This window comes from Mastomys coucha, unplaced genomic scaffold (genome assembly GCF_008632895.1).
Source record: "Mastomys coucha isolate ucsf_1 unplaced genomic scaffold, UCSF_Mcou_1 pScaffold3, whole genome shotgun sequence".
Taxonomy (NCBI): Eukaryota; Metazoa; Chordata; class Mammalia; order Rodentia; family Muridae; genus Mastomys; species Mastomys coucha.
The window spans coordinates 33116345-33135046 of record NW_022196909.1 but is presented as its reverse complement, the minus strand read 5'-3'; the positions used below and the strand labels follow the sequence as shown (position 1 = coordinate 33135046).

The 18702-nt window shown below is 43.1% G+C and overlaps 1 protein-coding gene across 1 annotated transcript in view; it reads left to right on the top strand.

Moving 5' to 3' along the window:
• Arid5b (AT-rich interaction domain 5B) overlaps positions 1-18702 on the top strand; it is a 188559-nt gene that overhangs the window by 64565 nt on the left and 105292 nt on the right. The gene's annotated exons all lie outside the window — the stretch shown is intronic.

Here is an 18702-nt window from a genome sequence, read left to right as displayed (position 1 = left end):
TCTCCCTCTCCTCCTCTCCTCCCTTATCCTCCCCTTCCTCTCCTGTACCCCTCATATTGCAGAGAAAGGGAGCCCATCTCCAGGTTTTATCTCATCTACAGCTCCTTTCCTTCTTTGAACTAGCATCCGAAAGCAGTGAATGTTTGGCTTCGCTGAAGCGTCGAGGCTGCCCTCGTACCTTGGACTTTGCTGAACCACCGTGGCTGCCCTTGTACCCTGGACTGTACTGATGAGTTTGTGCCTATTCTAATCATTCAATCGAGATGGGTTATTTGAAGAAAAAATTCAATCTTCAGTTTGAAAAAAAAAAAAAGATATGTAGATAGGGAAAGTATTCTATGTGATACACACAATACACACATAATTATGCAGTGCTCTTAACCGCTAAGCCATCTCTCCAGCCCAAAAGGTTTTGTTAAAAAAAAAAAAAAAAAAGATACTATCAGGAAAAAAAACCCCGATATCAGCAATCCATAAATCTAAATCATTATTTTTCCCTTTAAGTTGGCACAGCATTGTCAGTATTGTTACGAGCTGAATAGAGCTGAATATATTCACTGGATTGTAACTCCCTGACGAGGCATGTTGTGTGGGATTTAATCAGCTACAATCCATAAAAGTTGGGCCTCTTACTCAAAGCCATGTGATTAAATATTTGAACAGTGAAATATTAGGGAATCTGGGAGAGGAATAGCTTCTTTCTTCTTTTGGCCAGGCTTTTTCTTAATTCGTCTTAATTATACCCATTTCGTCATAATGACACTAACGACCACTTATTGTGTTAAAACAAAATACTGTGACTGAGAAAAAAAGAGAGTTTATCTCCCGCGTGATACATCTGGGGTTCAGGTGTGTCTGCCTATGTTTGAGGCTTTCTTATATTATATCCACTACTTTTACACTCTTTTCACGCCATAGCACACTTCCGTGCACACAGCATCTTCGAATTTCTGGCTCAACTGTCTTCACTATGACGTAATTTACTTAGATTTGATTTTGTTTCCCTCCCAACCACCAGCTTTTACTATGTAAATTTCAGGGATACTTGTATCTGTGTAAATCCTCAGAGAAAATGCCTAGAAAGGGGTGGGATGGGTGGGGGATGACTCATAAGGTCAAAGGTCAAAGTAGAATTCAGAGGTGTCTGCTAAGGGGTGGTTTAATACGCACAACATTTCGGTAGATACTGTGTGTCCTGAAACCATCCCTAAAGCCCGTGAAACATGTACGGGTTAGTCTTCAGGTTTCAAAAGAAGCAGAGTGAAGGATAAGTTGGGCCATCGTGAGCTGGTGTGTGTTGCGTGGAGTGAACCTGAAGGTAACCATGTCCTAGAATTAGGTCTTCAGAAGTCTGACTCCGTGGAAAGACAGCCCTGCTTCTCCATGCAGGTTCCAGCTACTCCCTGCTCTACCTGGGAGAAGCCACGCCCCCTTTTAGAGCGATGTCCCGCCCTTTAGAATATTCTAGCTCCACCCTGCGGGGTGTGCAGAGGGAAGACTCCCGGATTGTCTCTGAGCCCGCGCGTGCACGGGTGGAGATGGAGCAGAGCTGACCAGTGATGTAGGTTGGGACTCCTGTGGAAGGGGTAATCGCTGTTTCAGCCAATAGTTGTTTATCCTGATGATGCCACCACAGTGACACCGGAGGCTCCAGGGTGTTGCTTATGAAATACTCAGAACTGAAAACATTTCTTTGGCGCTTAGCATAGCACTTCAGGTGAGGATAAGGTAGACGTTCAATAAAACGAGGCCGCTTTGTGTGTTGCTTTGGTGTCCTAAAAAAAATTGTCCTTTTTTTTTTTTTTTTTTTTTTTAGCTACAGTTAAAGTAATGCATTTACACACATACACTCCATATATCAGAACGAAGCACGGAGCACAGGAGATTTTTAATCTTTACTACTGACTTTCTACATGTACAATTTTGTCCAAAACGTATAATTTCATTGCTTGTGAGGCTGAGGCAGGAGGATCACAAATTCCAGGCTAACCTCTCCAACATAGTTCCGGCCTAGCCAGAGCTATGCAAAAAGACCCTGACTCAAAATAAAACATAATGATGATGATAAATATGATGATGAAGACGAAGATGATGATGATGATAATGACTACGACAACGATGATAATGTTGATGGAGGAGGAGAGGGAGGGGGAAGAGGGGGAATGGGGAGGACAAAGAGCTCGAGGTAGAAAATGTAAGTATGAGTTAGCAGCCACTGTGGGGTTGGACTTTTAGGCTCATAAAAAAAGCATGGGTGGGTCTTTTGAAAATAAAATGAGATCTTCCGGCAGCTAGTTTATTTTAATTTCTTTTCTTTTTCCAGTTCATGACAGTATTTCAAATAATTAGGCTGATTTATGGTAACAGATAGCTTGGAGATGTGGGATGCTTCTGTTGCATAAGGCCAGTTTATTGTATCTAGCCTTATCCAATTATAAAATTGAGTTTAGTCATGTAATGTTGCCCTAACTAAAATATCAATCACTGCAAGCCGACTTTCTCAACATTTACACGTAGAGGCAGTTTTGAGCTTCTCCCTTCGAGGCAACCACACATGTGAATATGGTTACCTGGCTTTCTTCCTGAACATGTAAGAACATAAGAAACTTTGGCTAAATTGAGTCTCCTGACTCCAATGCACATGTTTGGTGACAGTGGAGAAGGAGCCTCTGGTGATGAGCAGGAAGGATATGACAGACTAGGGTAATTATTTCCCCCAAGAAAATGAATGTACAACATTGTTTGTACAAATAACATAAAGTGATTATTTGTTACGGAACAATCAAAGGTCGTATCTAATTTTAAACACCATCCCCATCCCCGGGATCTTCCATTGTGTTCTGGGTATTTTTGGTTGCTAATCCAAAGCTGGTTTGTTAAAGTTAACAATACCATCTTAAAGGATGGAAGGTGGGGGAGGGGAAGAGAGGGAGGCTATGGCAGCTCCCTTTCTCACTCCCCCTACCACAAGAGAATGTGGGACAGGAATGCTGAAATATTCACTTTGGAATAAGGTTTGTGTTTCTGTTTTTTCCCCCCATATTGTTCGCATAACCTTTTCTTTACAATAATTTGGGTAATCTCAGAGTTCCTCTTAAAGGCTTTTTTTTTTTTTTTTTGGCCTGGATAAAAAGAGTACAGCTTTAAGATATTTCTTCTAAAATAAATTCGAGACGGTCTCATTTGTAGTCAGCAGGCTTGATTACTTGCAGACATACTGGAAATTTACATGCGTGTCCCTCCAGTATAGAACGCTGATCTGCTCAGATCATTACGACCAGCGCTTGGCTGTTTGCCAAGAGGTCGAAATCTGCCGTTGTAAATCGTGAGTTGAAATAGCAGAAAGTAGATTTGTAACTTAAAAAGTGTAAACAGTTTGGAGAATGAAGTAATTTCAGGGTGTGATTGATTGCCTTCTGATTGTACTTTCAATGAGCCTGGGGTCTCTAGGGCAGATACGTGCTGTAACTGCTTATTATACATTTTCGTTTTTTTTCCAGGCAATAATAGCATTGTTGGTAGACTTTTAAACAATGTATGCATCTCCTGGAGTGACCTTTTAGGAAATGAATAGTTTTATTGTATGTCCATTACTTTGCCTGAAACAACGTCTTTGAGTTATTAATTTGACTAGTTTCATAAATAAAGAATTCAAAAGGCAAAACAGCTGTGCAGCTCAGAGCACAGTGTGCCACAGTTGGGCTTCACAACCACTGTTTGAGACGGAGGAGCCACGAACAAATGGTTTCGTGGGTGATAAATTAGTAATGTTTCTGGAGCCCGTGGTTACCAAAGATTAGCCTTTCAGAGCTGCAGAGGCCTAGAGTTACTATCAAGAAGGACAGCTGATGAGTGGCTTTTTACAGCACTAGGAGAGCAATTCTGCCTTTGTGAGGCATTTTCACATGCTCTTGACGGCATCTGGGGGACAAGGAATGGGTATGTAGAAGATAGATAGATAGATAGATAGATAGATAGATAGAGAGTTAGATAGATAGATAGAGAGACAGACAGATATATAGATGATAGATGATAGGTAGATAGATGATAGTTAGATGATAATTGATAGAAAGATGATAGTTGATTGATAGAAAGATAGATGATAGTTGATTGATAGATGATAGAGATAGATGATTGATAAACATATAGATGATAGATGGATAGATGATAGATAGTAGATATGTATATAGATGATATAGATACATACATGCATACATTCATAGATGATAGATAGAAGATAGATACATGCATACATAGATAAATACATAGATGACAGAAAAACAAATAATAAACAGATACATGATTGAGGATAAATACATGCATGATAGAGAGGTAGATAGAAACCCGAAGATAGATCAAAAATAGAAGATAGGTAGGTAGGTAGGCATATAGATACATTATATATACATTTATATCTATAGATAGATAGATAAGTAGATAGAGATAGATGGATAGGTAGATAGATAGGTAGACAGAGATAGATAGATAGATAGATAGATAGATAGATAGATAGATAGATAGATAAGTAGATAGACAGAGATGGATAGATAGGTAGATAAGTAGAGATAGATAGATAGACAGACAGACAGACAGACAGACAGACAGACAGATAGATAGACAGAGATGGATAGATAGGTAGATAAGTAGACAGAGATAGATAGATAGATAGATAGATAGATAGATAGATAGATAGATAGATAATAGACAGACAGAGATAGACAGAGATAGATAGAGATAGATAGATTATACAGAAAGGTAAGAGATGTAGTAGCCATGGTGGACTCACCATAACTCCGTAAAGTAAGTCTGAGGGCTGAGTTCAGTCTCGGCATCTCTGTAAACAGATGCAGCAGTGCATGCCTGCAACACCAGTGCTGGCAAAGTAACTAACATAAGGGATGCTGAGTAAAGGCATGAGCTCGGGGTCCGTGAAGAGACTCTGACATAAGACGGGGGACAGCAGGCATCCACCTCATCCTCCGCACACGTACCCCACCCCAGACAGCCTAAGGCCAGGTATCAGTTTTGCTGATGTACCTGCGGCATCACCCAGACAAGTCTTTGTATCTTTGGTCCTCTTTTCCCCATCAATAAAATGGGCACAAGGATGATGTTTGAAACATTGTTTTGAGATTCACCAAAAGGTAGGAGGATTTCCTGAGCATAAAATGCTCTGTTGACTGAGTGCCCTCCTTGCCTTCCCAAGACTAGTGTGTAGTCACAGCATGGACTTTGCTCACTGCCCATCTGATACTGTGAATGGCTCACGGGGGTATGTACTCTGAGAAACAATCACCCACTTTCATAGCCAGAGGTCTCAGAAATAATTTTTATGCTAACATTAGTACTGTAGTTTTTTGGGTTTTTTTTTTTTGGTTTTGTTTTATTAAATAAAAACAATTTGCCCAATATAGCAACCCCTCTTTTTTTCTGTCTTTGTTATTCCTTGTTTAACTCAATATTTTTTGGAGGATCACATTTTGTTCCCATATTTAGAGAGGAAAATCTGCAGCTCTTAGGCATTTATTGGAGCATTCGCTACATTTCAAGTAGAGGCTCCAGGGACCGAGTGGCAAAAGGAGTGCAGCCGTCGCTTTATGGATGTTCATGTGGTATTTGCCCGTAGAACTTTCTTGACTCATGGTTGTCCTGTACCGGGCTTTCCAGTTTGATATCCCTACACATTGCTGTCAAACTCCCGAGGTGTGATGGCTACTACAACTCAGGAGCTGAACTGTGAATGCTTAGCTCTCCTTTGTTTGAACTATTTTAGTTTAAAGCTGCACACAGCTAGAGGATATTATGCCATGGCAGCCAGGGAAGTCAGGACCCCCTTCTTTAATTACAGGATGGGAAGGTAAAGTGAGATATTCAGTGAGTCTGGGGCAACAAACTGGTGAGGGTTTTCTATTCTCCTCAAAGAAAACACTGTGTCAAAATACCAAAAGTTAGTGTTTGAAGAAGTGGAGAAGAAGCGGAGGGGTTGCTTTATAGTATAGTGCTGTCTAGAAGGGGGTTGGTAGAGACGGACCCACAGAGTAGAGATAAGCGAAAATATGTTGAAACAGTGTTTCAGCCTGGCAGGCTGGCAATAGTGACAGCCCTTTGAAGGCAACCCTCCCCATCTGGCTGGAAGGACTTTCCTGCCAAACCAGCTTCGGAATGTTCCTTTGGTGAATAGCCGGAGATTTAAGGGCATATGTGCTCAGTGGACCCACACGGTTTGGGTTTGACGGAATCTTGATGCGGCATGAAGCATTTTCATTTTGAGTTGTTCAAATCCATTCCGGTCTATGGCATAGAAACTGCCCAGAAGTGCTAGGTGTGAAAGGGTGCCTATAGTGTGCCTACACTGTACCTACAGTGTTCCTACAGTGTGCCTGCAGTATGCCTACAGTGAACCTAGTGTATCTATAGTGTGCCTACAGTGTGTTTACAGTGTGCCTACAGCGTGCTGACCAAGACCGGAGTCATGAGTTCTGCAGCCAGCATGGGTGGGGCCTGGCCCAGAGAGGGTTGCCTTGAACAACTGCAGCATTAGACTAACATTCCAGCCACTGGGCTTCCTACACTCAAGACCTCTCCTCTGAGAGGGGAAGCAGCCTTTAGCACTGCAACATCCAAGTGGGAAGGGAAGGCCATTAGACATCATGGAATTCCAATCTATGTATCTACATACCTATCTATGTATCTATCTATGTATCTTTCTCTCTATCTATCCATCCATCCATCTATTTATTTATTATAATCCCACAATTCTACCAAGAATAGTAGGTAATATGGATTACAGGGGATTTTAAAAGCATCAGTGGAAAACCAAGAGGAGGAACGGTTTCACCCCACATCATTCCCACCCAAGAACTTCCTTCTCTCTGGAGTCTCAACCAGGACTTTCTTCTTGACTTTTCTCCCTCCACAGTGCCTCTTCTCTGGACAGGGACCCAGCCTTTCCAAATGTGCTCCAGGCCTATTAGACACAAGGGTCCCAACTCTTTCTATCCAGGAGCCCTAGCAGGCACCATGAGTGGCTAAAGCCCACAGTAATTTTAAGGCCCCACCAAACAATGCTTTCACATCTTTTCAAATCAAGAGTAAAATACCGCGACCTTTAAGTCAGTAGGGAAAACATTCTGAATATGTACTGTTTTTATAGTTGTTATTTTTAGTCAATATTTTGTTTTGTTTTGTTTTGTTTTGTTTTTTATTGACACCTACACTCCAATGCCTCTTCCGGGTTTTTTTTAAGATGGGAAATCAGGCAACAGTAGCCACCTGGCTGTCTGTTGAAGTTGATGCCAAAGAGAACTCTAACCCCAACCATCATCTTAAAGAACTCCCCACCGAGGAGCGTGGTTTTGTCCTTCTTCTGAGCCATACGGAAGGAAGCCAGCTTAGCCTCTTCTTCTCATGAGCGATGTCACACTTCCTGGTTTCCCTGCGACCATTGTGGGCTCTCAAAAGCAGGAGATGGCAGACTGACCCTGCGCATCACAGTCATTTCATCCCATTCCTGTGGCCAGGTGGTCAACATGCCCATCTTCTTACCCTACCATCTTTCCTGGCTGCGGAGAATAGTTTCTGCATCTGGATCTTGACTTGGCTGATTTCTACTGTCTCCAAGGTTCCCCTTCTGCATCACCGATATCCGTGTGCAGAAGTGCCTATATCTCAGAAGGCTTTCGGACACTTGACCCAAAGAAGGACCCCACATTGACCATATCTGTTCCCATGGCCCCACGACCGCCACACACCTTAGGCATCCCCGTAGGACATTTGACGACATATTTGTTTTTCTACCCAGGAAGTTGTATCCTATTAAGTGTTAAGATTTTTCCGGCGGAGGAGAAGCAAAGGAGGGCAACGGTGACTCTGGGTTACCGGAAGTTGCAACACAGCTGCCCTTCGTGGCTCCGCCTTCCTGTCTGTGCACAGAGCAGGAAACGGAAGCACAGACAGGGCAAGAGCTTGCACATCTCTGCACAGCCAAAGCCCGCCTCGTAGCTCCTTCTATATTGCTTCTTCCCGGGATACCATCTCTATTTCTGCCTCTCTTCTTTGATTATTTTAATTTAGCCTATTATAATTTTTTTACAAGTATGACTTGTACTGTGATCGTATTTACATCCTCCGGTACTCTCTCCTTGCTCTCCCAATCTGATAGATCTCCCCCATCTTCTTCCCAAATAGGTCCGTCTCCTGCTTCCTGTCTTACTTTTAGGTTATGCTGTGTGTTCATGATCATAGAGGGGACAGCATTTTGTAGGAGCCTCTCCATCTATTAGGATCTTCCAACCCCCAACCCCCTTTTCAATGATGGCCCCTGAGTCGTACAGTGGGTGATTCAGATGTACTCTTTAGGGCTGGGCACTTAACAGTCATTCATTCTCAGCCTGTCACCAGCTAGGAGTCACTGTATTAATTATTGCCCACTGCAAAAAAGAAGTTTCTCTAGCCCTGAAAGACAGCAGTACTTTACTAGGCCACTGAGAGCGAGCGCCCCTCTGTTTCTCCTTAAAAATGATATATTCTAGAGCTGCTTTTACAAACCCAACCGTAATGGAATTGTACTTTAATCAGTACAAAAATGTCCGCGGAACCAGGGGAGGGCTCAGGAGGAGAGAAGCAAGGAGACGGGAATCCTTGTTTCCTTATCTCTTTGAAACGATGTTCACGTTTAAACCACCTGCAAATGAAATAGGATGGTTACTCTAAAGGCCTCGGAGAAATAGCTGCCGATTCCATAAATTCACGGAGCTTCCTGTTTCCGGTGGCCTCTCTTAAACTCAGAAGCATTTGGAGGGCGAGGTAAATACCTGCTTTCATTTAATTGGCAGCTAAGGAATCAATCGTGAAACCAGTATCGGCTACCTTCTACACCCTCCAAGGTGGATGGATGTTGTTTTTTCTGATACAGCACCATAAGAGGAAGGATCTTGGCTTTCCAGAGTTATAACTCCTGACCTCTATTCTATACGATCCTTGGATCCCAAATGTTATCTCTCTGCTGAGCATCATCTCCCACCCCAGCAAGCTGCTCCATTCTGAGCTTGCTCGTGCCTTCTCTCTTCGAGTCACAGGTTTTCCTGCCTAGAAGTTTCTCAAAGAACCTGTGAGAAGTAGCCACTTTAGTGGTACGTGAGATCAGACAGTCCTGGGGTCCAGAGAAAGGTCACCCTGAACAAGTTACATAATCTCTCTCAACCTCAGTTTTCTCGTGCACGAGTCGAAAGCACTGCACGTATCCCTCCTGGGGTTGCTACTGTGATTAAAGACTCACTGAAGGCTTAGCTCTTGCCTGTCCAGAGCACATGCTCAACGACAAGAGGCACTGTTTTCCTGGCATGACTGTGCTCAATAACTGAACATTCTGGCCGGGCGCCTTGGATGTGATTGTCATTGTGTCTGTAGGTTTGGTGTCAAGTGTTGTGATGACTGCCCTGTGGATAAACACCAGGAAGTACGGTTGGCATCTTGCAAACGAGGACCGTATCTTACCTGGCTGAGGTGTGGGAGATGGTAGGCAATGTTTCTGAGTCTGTTGTCAGAGATGAAACGGGTCTGTCAAGTTGAAGCTCTCAATGCCCGCAATGGACATCCTCCTATCCGGGTCTCTTAACACCTGTCCGTTATCCGATGTTTGATGTATGAAGATGCATTAAGCAAAAGCGGAAACACCTGAGCGAGGTGTCGCTGAACTCCATTATGCTTCTGTCAGCCGTCCACAGTGGTGGAAGCGTCACCCTTCACTAACTAGAATTGCTGAAGGCTTTCTCTACCTGTCTCTTTATCTTCTTGTTTGAAACAAATGGTATTTTATGATTTTTTTTTCTTTTTGCGGGTTTAGAAATCTCATTTAAACCGACATAATGAGACACTTTAGACAAAAAAGTTAATGTGTTGGGAGACACACTTGCTGTCACGGCTGGGCAGTCAGGGCGAACATTCGGCTTATTTTCACACAGATGCTCCTCCTGGCTGTGCGCTCTGACATGTCCCAACATTCCATATAGGTGGGATGTTTTCGTGTTGGTTTTAAACAAATTATATAGGAGAAGAAATAAGAGGACTGCTGTTTGACGGGATTTTTGGGGAGAAGCAGAAACCTTAGACCAAGCAGGCCAAACAATTCTCTCCTCTGTTCCGGAAAGAACACACAGGGTCCAATGTAAAGAGACCTAGCATGTTATCATTTGCAGTAAAGATAGATTGGTCTGTTGGTTCCGGATGTGTTTTAAAATGGGTTTAAGGAATTGATGAGTGAAGACATGAAGATGGATCATCTTGTTTCTCATAGGTGAAGACCATGGTCCAGTCATGGTTGCCCATGACGTAACAACTCCCTAGGACTTACAGAAGAACATCCTAACCCACACTAACCTGGGCAGGATAGCTTATTTCACTAGTTTGTGACTGAGAACACTATCTCAGCACATTGTTACGGAAAGGTTTTTGAGGGTCTTGGGGAGGAGGGGAGGTACCTGGAAGAATTGCTTTTACTTTTCTTCACTTTTTTTTTTTTTTTTTTTTTTTTTTTTTTTTTTTTGACACAGGGCTTCTCTGTATAGCCCCTGGCTGTCCTGGAACTCACTCTGTAGACCAGGCTGGCCTCGAACTCAGAAATCTGCCTGCCTCTGCCTCCCAAGTGCTGGGATTAAAGGCACGTGCCACCACCACCCGGCTTTTACTGTATGTTTGTACAGTGTAATATTTGCTGGTATTTAAGTAAATATTAGTAAAAATATAAGTAAAAAGTACTTGTTTTTCGGAGACTATTAGGATCATCTTGATTATGAGGAGTGGTTGTAGTATTTCAGCCTTGAAGTATTAGGTAGTGTGAGCCTTGTAAATGATAACGCCCATTACTTACAAGTTCTTCGTTGCGGGGCGGTGGTGCACGCCTTTAATCCCAACCCTTGGGAGGCAGAAGCAGGTGGATTTCTGAGTTCAAGGCCAGCCTGGTCTACAGAGTGAGTTCCAGGATAGCCAGGGCTACACAGAGAAACCCTGTCTCAAAAAACAAACAAACAAACAAACAAAAAAAGTAGTTCTTTATCCATGACCTACCTGAGGGGGTTGGATATCCAACCGGGATTAAATTTCAGTTGAGGCAGAATATATTAGTAATATCTTACGTCATTAAAAGAAACCTTGGCTGCTTCTAGGCATCAAGTGTGAAGTCATGCCTTGCTGACAGTGTGTTCAGCCAAAGGCCAGAAGTAAAAATGAGGAAGGAGGGTTCAGGTGGTTGACAATTCAGTTGCTACAACCCAGTTTATTCTGCATGAAGATGCTCATAGTATAAGCGGCATATATGTGTTTGTATGTACATGTGTTTATGTGTGTGTGTGTGCGCTCACGGATAAGCACATTGCATGAGGAGGCCAGAGGAAAATCTCAGGTGTTGCTCTCAGGAACATCACCTACCTCACTGGCCTGGTGGTTATCAGTTCGGTGAGCTGGCTGGCCAGTGAGTCCCTAGGGATCCTCTTGTATCTGTATACTCAGAGTTGGGATTACAAGCACGCACCACCACGCCCTCCATTTTTGTGTGAGTCCAAGGGATTGAACTAAGGTCTCCTTTCTTACAAGGCAAGGCCTTCACTGAATGAGCCACCCACAGCCCTATAGCAGAGTCTACATTACAACTATTGTACTAGCACATCTTAAGCTCTGAGCTCAGAGCTATCTCAGCATCTGTATGGCATCCCAATCCCTCACTATGAGGCTCAGGCACTCTCTTGGAGCCACCAATCTCCTCTTTTGGAGTCTCTTACTGTCCTTGTCTCCACCGATGTGATTGATGTAAGACTGATACCCTCGCTGAGCGTGGGTGTCATGTTAAATGGTGGATGTCTGTAGCCAGACAGATTCTGGCCCTACTGAGGAGAAACCAAGTATAGTTCATGGCCTGAAAGACTGAAATCCAAGCCCTTGTTCTCGTGTACCTACGGGGTTTGTTTGTCTTTCTTTCCATGGATCATCCCCCCCCCCAACACCTGCAATGACCCCATTCGCCCTTAGGACGACTTGATGGTGGACATGTTGTCCAGGGCCTGCTGGGAAGATGGAAAACATCTTCTGAGGTGAAATATGAGGCTGAGGTAGGCACCTACTGTTCCTTCAGCATAGCCACCAGGCTTCTTGGCCTTCGGGGTTTAACCCAAATGTGACTGCACACCCTTCTAAGGCCCACTGCCATTTGTCATCATGCTCAGTCTGGACACAGCGATAGCGCTCTGATGTCAGCCCCTTCACCTTCTCACGCCTGTAACTTTTCTCCAGCATCTTCCTCTTTCCTCTTGAGGTGGCAGCGGCAGCACACGTAGATACACAGGATCCATCCTTGAGGTCTCTATGGCAGTGTGACAGTTGATGAGTCCTGTCTTACAGCCGCCGCCACCCCTGCCGCGTTCTCCATCTGAAAAATGGGGCTCTGGATAATAACGTCCCATAGTCTATTCTAGAAGAGGGACGCCGGCTTCAGGGAACCCTTCACCTGTCCCTTGATTCCTCAGCAGTAAGATTACAAGTGTGTGTCACCGTACCTACCTATTTTGAGTTTTGTATTTCACGTGAGTTCTGGGCCTCAAACTCGGGTTCTTATAGAGGAAGTATGTATCTTCTTCCCGACGCTTGTGGGATATACTTGTTTCCAGAGTGCTTTAAATTTAAACACTCCAAAGCTCTAGTTTCTACCCTTCAAATCTGGAAAGAAAAGCCCACCTTGAACAAGCAAAAATAAGTACACTTGTGGGGCATTGGTGGCACATGCCTTTAATCCCAGCACTTGGGAGGCAGAGGCAGGTGGATTTCTGAGTTCGAGGCCAGCCTAGGCTACAGAGTGAGGTCCAGGACAGCCAGGACTACACAGAGAAACCCTGTCTCAAAACAAAAACAAAAACAAAACAAACACCAAAAAAACAGTATAGTTGAGTGTTTACAGGGTCATAGTAGTTCTTTGAAATTAAGCTAGTACCAGTGGTCCAAATAACGTTTCTGGAAATAATAATAATAACAACAACAATAATAATAATAGAATCTAGAGCCAGCATGCTACAAGCCAGCTGGTGAATATTTTATATGCATAGGTCGTACAATTGTCTGTCACAACCCCTCAACTTCATAACTACGCAACCGTGCTGTTGGAACGTAGAAGTGAATGCAGACATGCTAAGTAAATGTGCATGGTCGTGTTACAGTAAAGCTTTATCCCTAAAAGGCACACCTGGGACTGGCTTTGGCTCACAGTTTGTTAGCCTTGCACATGCAAGTCATTTCATTGAAAACTCTGAGATAGCTCCGAAACAACCATGGGCGCCATGGGAACCGTTGATGTGAAGCCACAGAAATGTAACTGGAGTCTGTCTGCATTCATCCGCTACTTGGTTACTGCCTCATGATGAGTAAAGGTTTGGATATTGGGAGCCAAGAAGACATCGAAAAGGAGTGTCTGAAGCTGGGAGATGCTATATAGGTGACAGAAGTGAACCACAGTCACCTCCCTGTCAGACTTCCATTTACCTGGGACTAAAACTTCACGGAGAGGAAGTAGAGTGGAGCCTGTCTGTGTCATCAGGTCCCTGCGATGCTCTTCTGCATAGTCCTGAGGGTATATCAAAGGTGTGATATGTTTTCCATGGTCAGTTACCTCTCTCCATGACCTTGAGTCGTGGTTTCATTTTCCAGTAGGTTTACAAGTATCTCCTTCAAGACGACAATTTTAGTATTACATACTCTTAGGAAAAAAAAAAAAGAAAGAGATAGAAAAATACCCATCCTGACTGGTGCTCTTCCCAAGTCATGACAGGAAACAGTAAGTGGTGTTTGGAAATGACACCAGATACGTTTGCACCAAGTCCCAGAAGACGGAGGGAATAACGTACATTGCGGGGCTCTGGCGGGCTTGATGGTAGGAAGCCTTCTAAATAAGTAAATCAAACTAAACAAACAAATAGATACAATTGTCACAGCTTTTACACCAGTGGCTGTAAAACCTCTGTAATGCTGTGACTCTTTTAATACAGTCTTGCACGTTGTGGTGACCCCACCCCCACCCCCACCGAAACCATAAAATTATTTAGTTGCTTCCTCATAACTGTAATTTTGTGACTGTTGCGAATCATAATGTAAATATCTGATATGCAAAATATTTGAGCCCTGTGGGGGTCGTGACCCACTGGCTGAGAACCACTGGATTATAGGAAGCAAAAGGCAGCAGAACGGGCCTATTAGAATTGCAACAATGTTGCTATCTCTTGGCTTCATTGGGATCTTGGGGATGAGACACTAATCTGGCCATTCTACCTCCTTATGCTGTAGGCTCTTCTCCCAGCTGTGTGTCTGAAGCTCTTCTTTTCTTGCGCTAGAAGACCCAAAGGCATCCTGAAGAGTACCCTGCCCCAGGATAGCCCTCTTTTCCCATGGTTCCCCTTCAAGGCCAAGTTGTCTAACATGATAGTCTTCAAATTTGTTCTCTGGGAGACATTTACGTTTTTCTGTCCAATATGGCAACCATATTGAAATTTGACTTGTCCAAATCAAAAGACGCTGTAAATATTAAGTACACCCCAGATGTCAGAATTTTTGCTATGAAGACTGTAAGCTCTGCCCCAAGTCCTGTTTTGATTTATCGAAGTAATATTTTAGATACTTCTAACTAGATAAAGTAAACTTTAATGGATTTCACCTTTCTAGTCCTTATTTTTAATGTTATTTATATATTTGATTCATAGGATGAGTAGTGGTTTGCTAAAGGCTTTAAAAAAATTCTGTATATTCCTTTTGGTATTTTCAAGTGGTTGTATAAAGTGTTGCTTTGTGCATATTGAGAACATTAAACATGATAGAGAATGAAATAAGATAGTGGTTAGCTATAATTAGAATAAACATTGCCAATGATGTGATAAGATTTTTCATTGTAAAGTGTATATTTAGCAAAGTGTAAAGTTTCCCAAATAAATTGCACACCATTTTTTTTTTTTATCCATCAATTTATCCAATTCATGTCCAAAAAAACTCTGCCAGGCTTGCAGAGCATTCTGGCTACGTTCTAAGCGATCAGCATCATTAACCTTTACTGTCCTGACTTTTCTGATTTACAGCATCCTAACACCAGGCCACAGTGCCCTAAGCACCCACCACGGTCTCTGCTTAAGAGAAACGTATACAAGGATTAAAAAAATCAAGAGACTGTGGCTTGAGGTGCTGAGATATACCTAGCGGAAACCCTCAGGAGCAGCGCTGGGTTTTGAGTCTATCCTCATCCCAGTAGGTTGCTGGCTCATCAAGGAGATGAACTGAGGGATAAGATGGAGCCCATGATCTGCTGTTGTCCTCTGTGGGTTCCCCTCAGAAACTCTGGTACTCTCTGGTTAGGCATTCACAGCACCAGCCCTGATTTCCTATGAGTCACTGGGGCGAGAAAGAGACCTTTGCTCTTCTTCCTTCTGTGTTGTTGTATCTCAAGAGCCTGTGATAACTTGAAAGAACAAACCGTGTTCCCATTTCTTTAGGTTACAACTCCCAGAAGTCAGTGCGGGAGTCTGGACATGCCTTACAAGTTTAGGGTGAGAGACTGTATTTCAAGTGAGGATACAGAGTGAGACAGAAAGACAGAGACAGAGAGACACACAAGGCAACAGACACAGACAGGCACACACACACACACACACACACACACACACACACACACACAGGGAGCGATATGAAATAACTGCCTAAGTTCATGATCCTTCCTCTGGACAAGTCTGCCAGCCACAGACAGCTCTCTTCCCACTCCTTTCGCTCTTTAGGAAGAGCTGTAGATTCAGAGCCCAGGACAGACTGCCACGTGACTGCTCATCCTCTGATGGGAGGGTCGTATGTTTATCTCAAACTGTCTCTTGGTTAATTGAATTTGTTAACGCTCCCAAAGGTCTGGAGGGAGGAATCAGGATACTGATTCTGAGCCCCACAGGAGTTTATATTCTATTTATTGACTGAGAGACACATCTTTACACACACACACACACACACACACCAACCAAGAGCATATTCACATGGAAACTCTAATGCTCACCAGAAGTGCCCCTTCTTTATCGTGTAAAACATGCTCAATATAAAAAATCAGCCATTCTAGCCATTTTAGCTAGAAACATAAACAGCATTTCTGATAGCAAGGACAGTGATCAGAACCCTCCTCCATTGTGGGTAGGATTGAATGAGGGGGCCATCATTTCAATACCTGGATAACTCAAAAGGAAGAACCCCAAATCACCACACCAGCCCGCAGCTCTGCTACAGGAAAAAAGAGAAGTGTGAATCCACGGGGAACTGTCACAGAGATGTTGGTAACTATGTAGCTCTCCCGATTGCACCTTGCTTGGGTTTACTCGGCAGAGTACCCCAATAGCAAGGGTCTATCCAGCTCCCACAGACACCGTTACAGTGACCTTTGCGGCGACAGCTGACGTAAGACACAGCTGGGAAAATAAAAACACCATGTGGCTAGTCCCAGGGGTTATGTGTGTGTGTGTGTGTGTGTGTGTGTAGCAAGGGAAAAGGTAACAGAAACTGTCTTCATTTTGGATGCTGGTTTGGCTAACAACGGTTTGGATTCTCTCTCTATAAGAATGTGGTAATATGGCCGGGCAGTGGTGGCACACGCCTTTAGTCCCAGCACTTGGGAGGCAGAGGCAGACGGCTTTCTGAGTTCGAGGCCAGCCTGGTCTACAGAGTGAGTTCCAGGACAGCCAGGGTTATACAGAAACCCTGTCTCAAAAAAAAAAAAAAAAAAAAAAAGGGAGGCAAATTGGAGGTAGGTCAGGCTCCTCGGTTCCAGCACGGTCCCAACGTGTGATTGCCCAGTGCTTGCACTTATTGTATAATCCCTGTCTTGTATAACATTCAGATTTGGCTGAGAGGATCGTATGCAAATGAGATGCAAAATTCTCAAGATGGAATGCAAAAAGGCTCCCGAATGTGACTTTTTCTGCTGTGGCCTTTTGGGAGGACCAAGAAGGTGGGGCTGGCTGGCTCCCCAGTGGCTTCATTGGCTACTCAAGAGTGACGTCTGCATTTGGTTTGAATTTAGCTTTGCGTTGTTTTCTTCTTGAGAGATGAAGCAGTGTCCAGGGTAAAAAGCTGATATTCACAGAGCAGTCCGTAATCTTATGTTTGAGTGTCTGCTTAAGCTATGGCTTTTGATACAGCTGGCTAAAACCCTGGGTTATGTAGTTAAAACGGCCTTTGTTCCGTTTGCAACCATGGACTGATGTGTTTCCCCACGGGGTCCTTTTTCTTTCTTTTTTTTTTCTTTCTTTCTTTTTGTTTTTTGTTTTTTTTTTTAAGTTTCCCAGTGATGTTTTTGTTGCCTACCCTGGGAAGATCTGTTTTTTCCATTTATCAAAACAAATGGCAAGCTAGGGACCATTTAAAGTCGTTTTCTTAGTTAATAAAGCCAATCTCCTTGTTCTGTTATGTTAAAAGTACATTATCTTTTTATTGCCAGTTCTGTGGGCCTGGGTCTGTTTTCTGTCTTAGCAATCTCAGGCTGCCCCACTCACTCACTCACTCACTCACTCACTGCATGGAGAATTACAAAATGGCTAAAGGCAGGTCAGCTGACTTACAGTACCAGCCATTCTCAAAATAACCACAAAAGTCCAAGCCTGATGTACCATTTACGTCATACTGTGTTTTCCTGAAATCGTTTGTGGCCTTTTCATTTCTATTCCTGATAGAATCTTGCTCTTGGTCCCTTTTAATCAGACATTTAATTTGTTTTTATTATTAATATTTTCCACTACATGTCTTGGCCTGCCTCCAGTAAAACAGCTTTGATGGGGGGGGGGGTAAAAAATAAAAAAGCCCTCTTCCTCTCTCAACTATGGTTTCACTGCAAATGTGTTTTGTCCTTTGATGTGTCTGGACTGGGAGAACAAATTCTGAAGCTTTGAGAGAGGTTTGGAAACACACTGAGGGCACCCCACATCAACACCTAGACACAACCAGGGACTGATAAAGTTGATGGATGACTTTGAAATTTTAAAAAATGGTTCAACGAATCCGGGCTATTTAGTCACATACCCTGCCTGCATATTTTTTTTTCTCCTTTTTACAAATGTCTTTTCTGTATAATGTCTTGTAATTAGAACAGGAAGTCATTGAGTAACTGTAAGATGAATTAAAGCACTTAACACTGAAAGGAAAATTACCTTCCGAGAAATTATATTCTTTTTTTTTTTCCTCTCCACCCTGCATGTTACAATGTTGGTAATGATAGTAGCAGCTGTAGCTACTCTTATCTGTAGGATTTTTGTGCTTGGGTTTCCTGAAATTTAAAAAAAAAAAAAAAAAAAAAAAAAAAAGAAAGAAAGAAAGAAAGAAAAAAAAAAGAAAAATCATGTTCGGTAATAATCAAAGACGAGAATGGACAGAAGATAGGAAATGCCTAATTATGACAAATATTCTGTGACAACAGAACCGCAATTAAATGGAAACGGTGTAATTGTCAATTGCAGTAAGGGCTGGACGACTGCCAGGTACGCAAAGTTGAGAGCTTTGCCTTTAGTTGGTTGCTAGGAGCAGGCAAAAAAGTATAAAGGTTTGAGAAAGGAATGTCTCCTGTCGGAATGGGACAGCAGGCTTCATAGATCACCAGGCAAGCCCTTCCTATTGACACGATGTTGCTTAAATTGTTTCAAAAGTAGACATCGTCGTGGT